Source organism: Bison bison, unplaced genomic scaffold (assembly GCF_000754665.1).
Source record: "Bison bison bison isolate TAMUID 2011002044 unplaced genomic scaffold, Bison_UMD1.0 scf7180017864180, whole genome shotgun sequence".
NCBI classification, from domain to species: domain Eukaryota; kingdom Metazoa; phylum Chordata; class Mammalia; order Artiodactyla; family Bovidae; genus Bison; species Bison bison.
The window spans coordinates 2425344-2431804 of record NW_011494752.1 but is presented as its reverse complement, the minus strand read 5'-3'; positions in this window follow the sequence as shown (position 1 = coordinate 2431804).

Genomic DNA, 6461 nt, shown 5'->3' with positions numbered 1-6461 from the left:
CATAATAGATTTCAGCAGCTGTTTGTCAAGTGAAGGAAAATCAAAAGAATGATTGACAGCTCACAAGGAAACATGTAAGTCTCCAGTCCCCCATTCTTCCCCCAGCCTGGGCTGTAGAATCTGATACATGGCTCTGCTTTAGGGCTGAGAGCTTTGACTCAGGGCAAAGAGCCTCATTATTCAACAGCTTATTTCTCCTTGCTAGGTAACCTCTGTACCTCTTTCATCCCGGTCTATGTTGTCCCTTCCCCATCCCTGGACTTCAACCATAAAGTGATGACGACGATCATGCCCCTACAACCAGATTCAGGTCCCCATTTATTTAATGGTGTGGCCAGTGTATCTTAGCTTGCCCAGGACTTTCCCAGTTTTAGCCCTGAAATCCCTACTCAGTCCCAAGTAAAGGGGGCCGGTTTTGTCCAAGTTCCCAGCATCCAGTTCTTAACAATGTCCTGTAGAGGGCGCTGGAGGCACAGCACAGGTGTACGATGGATGGAACGTCTGTCTGCTCTCCCAGTTGGCAGGTAATACCACTCGGAAACCATCGGACAAAAGGGTTCTGCCTCCGGCCAGGGTGAGTCAGAAAACAGCCCATCCCTTCCCCTCCTGGAGGGGAGCGCCAAGTGTCAGGGAACCGACCCCTGTTGGAGAAGAGGGAGTTACGTGGTCCACAAGTCTCCTGCTCAGAGCCCTCTCTGTTTCTTGCTCCTGAGAAAGCAAATCATGGATAAACAAACTGTGGTTTAGTTTCAGGCTATCAAGCTTCCTAGCACTAATTGTCCTGATGGCAGGACACCCAGGTTGCATGGACCTAGAACACTTTCAGCCACAGCAGAACAAACCTGTCTGTCAACTTCCACCTGGATTATAGACCTACCTTAGGAGGGCTTCCTTGGTGGCTCAGATGGTAAAGAATCTGCCTGCAATTGAGGAGACCCAGGTTCCATCCCTGGGTCAGGAAGATCCCCTGGAGGAGGGAACTGGCACCCCACTCCAGTATTCTTGCCTGGAGAATTTCATGGAAGGAGGAGCCTGGTGCGCTACTGTCCATAGAGTCACAAAGAGTCAGACATGACTGAGCGACTAACACTTTCACTTTCACAGGAGCTTAAGTCAGAAATCATAAAATTTACCTTCAAAGTGGGTGGTGACAGTAAAAAGAAAATCTTGCTACAATAATTCTAGTATCAATACAAGGGGAGGTCTTTTTCCCTGGTGGCTCAGCGGTAAAGAATCCGCCTCCCAACAAGGGTTCAATCCCTGGTCCAGGGAGATCCCACCTACCTTGGAGCAGTTGAGCCTGAGAGCCACAACTATCAAGCCTGCGCTCCAGAGCCCGGAAGCCGCAGCTACCGAAGCCCATGCATCCTGGAGCCTGTGCTCTGCAACAAGAGAACTCACTGCAATGCGAACCTGTGCATCACAGCTGGAGAGTAGCCCCTGCTCGCAGCAACCAGAGAAAACCCTCACAGCAGTGAAGACCCAGCAGGGCAAAAATAAAATAAATTATTAAAAAAAAACACACAAGGGGAGACCTGTTCAGATCCTCCTTTTTGCATTAGCATGGCTGCAGCCAACTCAAAGCAGCTATTCTGATAAGCACGAGTTTCCTGGTGCCTCGTTTGCATCAGCCCCCTGCTTCCACATATAACGCCTATTGCTGATGTGTTGAGTTCAGCTGAGTTGCAAAGTGTTTGGGACAGATACCATTTTGGTGGGATCTTTTACCAGTTATCTCACTTGCTCCCCGTTTGTTGTTAAGTTACATACTTTGGACGATGATTATAGTTCATTAGGTATGCTGTGAGAACTGTTGTGTAAGGCTGAAGATACCAACAAAATGATTTAAATACGCAGAGCTACTGTTTTTGACTTGGAATGCCATATGTGTGGATGTTTCCATCTACACAAATATCTGGGAGATGACTAGATTATCAGTGTGTGTGTGTGTGTGTGTGTGTGTTAGTTGCTAAGTCATGTCTGACTCTTTGTGACCCCATGGACTATAGCCCACCTGGCTCCCTCTCCATGGAATTCTCCAGGCAAGGATACTGGAGTAGGTTGCCAGTCCCTTCTCCAGGAGATCTTCCTGACCTGGAGATCGAACCCTGGTCTGCTGCTTGCAGGCAGATTCTTTACTGTCTGTGTTCTTTAAAGAGAAGTTATTTTCTTCTAATCCTTTCTCCTTAAAAAATCATTTTAAGGTTTAGGAGAAAAGCGTTGGTGCTTAAAAAGAGTTGAAGAAGAGAGGAGGCCAGTTGGCAATGAGTCTGTATCTCACGGGTGGGATTTTACTCATCACCCATGGTAGTGGAGTCAGACAGATCTAGGTAGGAATCCCGTCTCCACCGTAAATTAACTGTGTGATCTTGGACGAGTTATTTAACTTCCCTGAATTTCAGAGTCTCCATCTTTAAAATAAGGATGATAAAATAGAATATCCTATAATTAGGGAGTTTGGGATTGACATGTACAGACTGCTATATTTAAAGTGGGTAACTGACAAGGACCTGCTGCTGCTAAGTCGCTTCCGACTCTGTGCGACCCCATAGACGGCAGCCCACCAGGCCTCCCCGTCCCTGGGATTCTCCAGGCAAGAACACCTACTGTATAGTAAAAAAAGAAAAAGATATCATATTATCGTCTCATAAGGCTGTGGTCAGGGATAAACGAGATGATGTGTCCAAAAGTCCTAGCTCTGAGCCTGGCATCTGGTAGGCATTCAACAGTTTGAGTGGCTCATTTTTTCTTCACTCCAAGATGACCGTGTGGTCTGTTAACCCAGCATTGCTTCAGCTAGAATCCTATTGCAATTGATCAAGTTGTGAGTTTCTTTGGATTTAGATGTACCTATCGAACGGGTTTAGATGTTTCCAAGTTTGCTCAGGTATTCTGTCTTGAATTATCATCATCAACACAGCAGCTTTTACTGAGTGTTTACTGCATACCAGGCATCAGGCAACATACTTGAACCCAAAACTGCATGAAGGTCTGTGTTCTTAGCCACCCCTCCCCACTGCCTTTCAACATGGCTAATTCCATCCTTTATAGGATGGAATTTAGGAGTTCTCCTAGGTTAGATTTTCCAAGTTTTGCTTTTGGAGAGCGTATCAAACTCTAGGCTCCCGGTCACTGGTTACAACTGGTTTTTGGATTTCTGATGACACTGGCAGTGATAAGACAAGTAATGGTTTAGCCATGTGAGGTCTACTAAGTCAAGTGGCATAAAGAAAAACATGAAAAAGTACCAGGCGGTGGGGATGTCAAACTCTTGGCAGAGTTCAGTCCAACTGGACTGGGAGGGGTTTTTGACTATCCTGAGGATCTGTTTCGAGGAACAATTCTTGTCCTGATGCTGAGACAGCTGGATCTTAGGTGAGTCATTTACTTCTCTTGGGCCTCAATTTCCCCTTTTGGAAAATGAGGGGATTAAACCAAATTGCTGGTTCTCAAAACTTTGATGTGCTAGATTCCTGGGCTCCACCCTGGTAGACTCGAATTCAGTAGGCTTGGGTGGGGCCTGGCAGCCTCCTTGGGGATAATCTAATCCCCATTAATCTGAGAAATGTCCACCTAGACTGTGACTGACATTTGATTTTAAAGCTAATGTCTCAGGAAATGTGAAGTGTCTTTTGAGGAGGAGGAAGATCCATTCAAGGCACCCACACAGGAAGAGACAAGTGAAGTTCAGAGAGTCCGTGTGTGTGTGTGTGTGTGTGTGTGGTTAATTGTTGTGTCTGATTCTTTGTGATCCTTTGGACCGTAGCCCATCAGGCTCTTCTGTCCACGGGATTTTTTCAGGCAAGAATACTGGAGTGGGTTGCCATTTCCTTCTCCAGGGAATCTTCCTGACCCAGGGATTGAACCCTCATCTTCTGTGTTTGCAGGCTGATTCTTTACTCGCTGAGCCATCAGTAAATCTGCATAACAGACATCTGAGATTGGTGCTTGCTAAAATTCTGAGACTCAACCAAGAAGGTCTTCTAGAAGGTTCCCCAGGGCTCACAGATTGACAGGAAACCACAACAGGGGTAAAATGCAAACATAACACACCCTATCAGACTTGAGGGCAGTTCCGTATGTAGTACAATAACTCGTATCATGGAAAAGTTTATAAATCATTTGTTTTAAATCTGTGTGTGTATCACTGCTATGTTAGGATCTACTGTAGAGCACAGGGAACTCTGCTCAATATTCTGTAATAACCTTAAATGGGAAAAGAATTTGAAAAAGAACAGATACATGTGTATATATAATTGAGTCACTTTACTATACATCTGAAACTAACACAATATTGCTAATCAACTGAACGCCAATATAAAGTAAAAATCAGAAAAAAATGTGTGTATATGTATGTGTATTTTTTAATTTTGGGAGTATGGAGAATTCTGGAGGAAAAGGAGGTGAGGATTCAAACAAGATTGCTTTTTATATTTACATCTCCTTTTATAAAAACACTGATCTCTGAGTAGATTCTCTTGAGTCTTTTTGATTACTAATCCACAGTGATGAAATCCCTAAGACAAATCTTCAATTTCCATAACATTTACTACATCGTGCTACAACTCGAGGCTAGGGTTTTTTTTCACAAGAAAAAATATTTGTAGGAGTTGATTGAGTCCAAGATTGTAAATATAGATTTCATTGGTAAAGTGATCAACTCTTATATTGACTTCAGGAATTAGATATAAGATTCAAAAGCATGAAAAGCACAAGGGCTATAGTAAGCGCTCAACAAATGTTGGCTTTATTATTATTCAGCATTAGGTGATCAAGGGGTTGACTTTCACTAATTTGCTCTTGAGCTATAAACTGCTATTGACCCAGGGAGAGTTTCTAAGAAAACAAAGTTCTTGACATTCCAGGGACTATAAGGGAAATATAACTTCATCACTGACTCAATGGACATGAATCTGAGCAAATTTTGGGAGACAGTGAAGGACAGGGAAGCCTTGCATGCTGCAGTCCATGGGGTTGTAAAGAACTGGATATGACTTAGGGAGTGAATGACAACAACAAAAATAACCTCCCTTTATCACACTTGAATTCAAAGAGCTTTATCCCACACTGCTATGTGGGATCCTTCAGCTGCTTTTATTTTTATTTATTTATTTGGCCTCTCCATGTGGAATCTTAGTTCTCTGACCAGGGATCGAACTCTCACACCCCCAAAGTGGAAGCATGGAGTCTTAACTACTGAACTGCCAGGCAAGTCCCTTTCAGGTTACTTTAGATGATGCTCTTAAATAATGTTCTTTAAAATACTTTATATTTAAGCATAAACATAATTGTGTTTATGCTTAAATAAATATCTGTGCTGAAATATATTTTTATGACAGGCAATGGTTTTGCATGTATGCTGATATAAAATTTTCTTGTAAAATAAATTATTCAAGTAGAATAAATAAGTTGATTCAAAGAAAGCTGTTAAGTAATCATAGTACAGGCAGTACCCAGAAATGATAAAAACTGTGGCAGTGGAATGCAAATGATCAAGCCTTGAGAAGTGTTGTGTGATGAACTGAATCTGCCTGTTCCCTGTTTTGCTACATATGAAAATATTGACCCTCATTTTATAGAGTTTGCATATGTTACACAGTTATAAAATTTTCATTCTGGGCAACATTGTGAGATCATCACAGAACAACCCTCCTTGCTTCAGATAGGTGGATTCTGAGGTCTAGAGATGCTGTGCCTTGATTAAGTGCAGTACACTGCAGAGGAACTGGGGTTTGATCCTGTTAGAGAAAACGTTCGTACTTTCTGGTGGTCTAGACCTCAAGAGTAGAAGAGGGATAGTCCTTTACCCCCAGTTCATTAACAGAGACACTGGAAGAGAGAAATTGTGTTCTCTGGCAGGACCTCAAGGGGCATCAGTGTTGGAATATTCCAAGGTCTTTTGGTACACCTGAAACTAACGTGATACTGTCAATCAACTATACTTCAGTTTAAAAAAAAGGAAAATAAGAACAACAAAAATACATCATCCTATCAACATGAAGATGCCCAAATGCCTAAAACAGTGTTATCATATGCATTCACTTCATTTTTTTCTCGCTTTTCTTTTTTTGTAGATTTATCTTCTCTTTGCTTTATTCATCGAAACCAGTGTGACTTCTCAACCACACCTGTCCACAGAAGTATTGCTAATCATTTGAGATGACTCAGGAAAAAAAAAACCAAAACCGTAACCCATCTAGACTCAACTGCCTTAAGAAATCCATAGGATCATATGTCTATTCAGTTATTTAGGAAGAAAAAAATAGAAATATTTAGAGATCTTTTATTTGGAAGAGGATTACATTTATTCTCTTTGACTCCAAGGTATAGAAGCAGAACCAGGAGGGTGAGATAATGGAAAGACAAGTTTTAGCTCAATGAGAGGAAATACTTTTAGTTAATTCAAGAAGTGAGTTGTCCTAAGAGAGGATGGACCCTCCTCCCTACACCCTCCCTCCCCT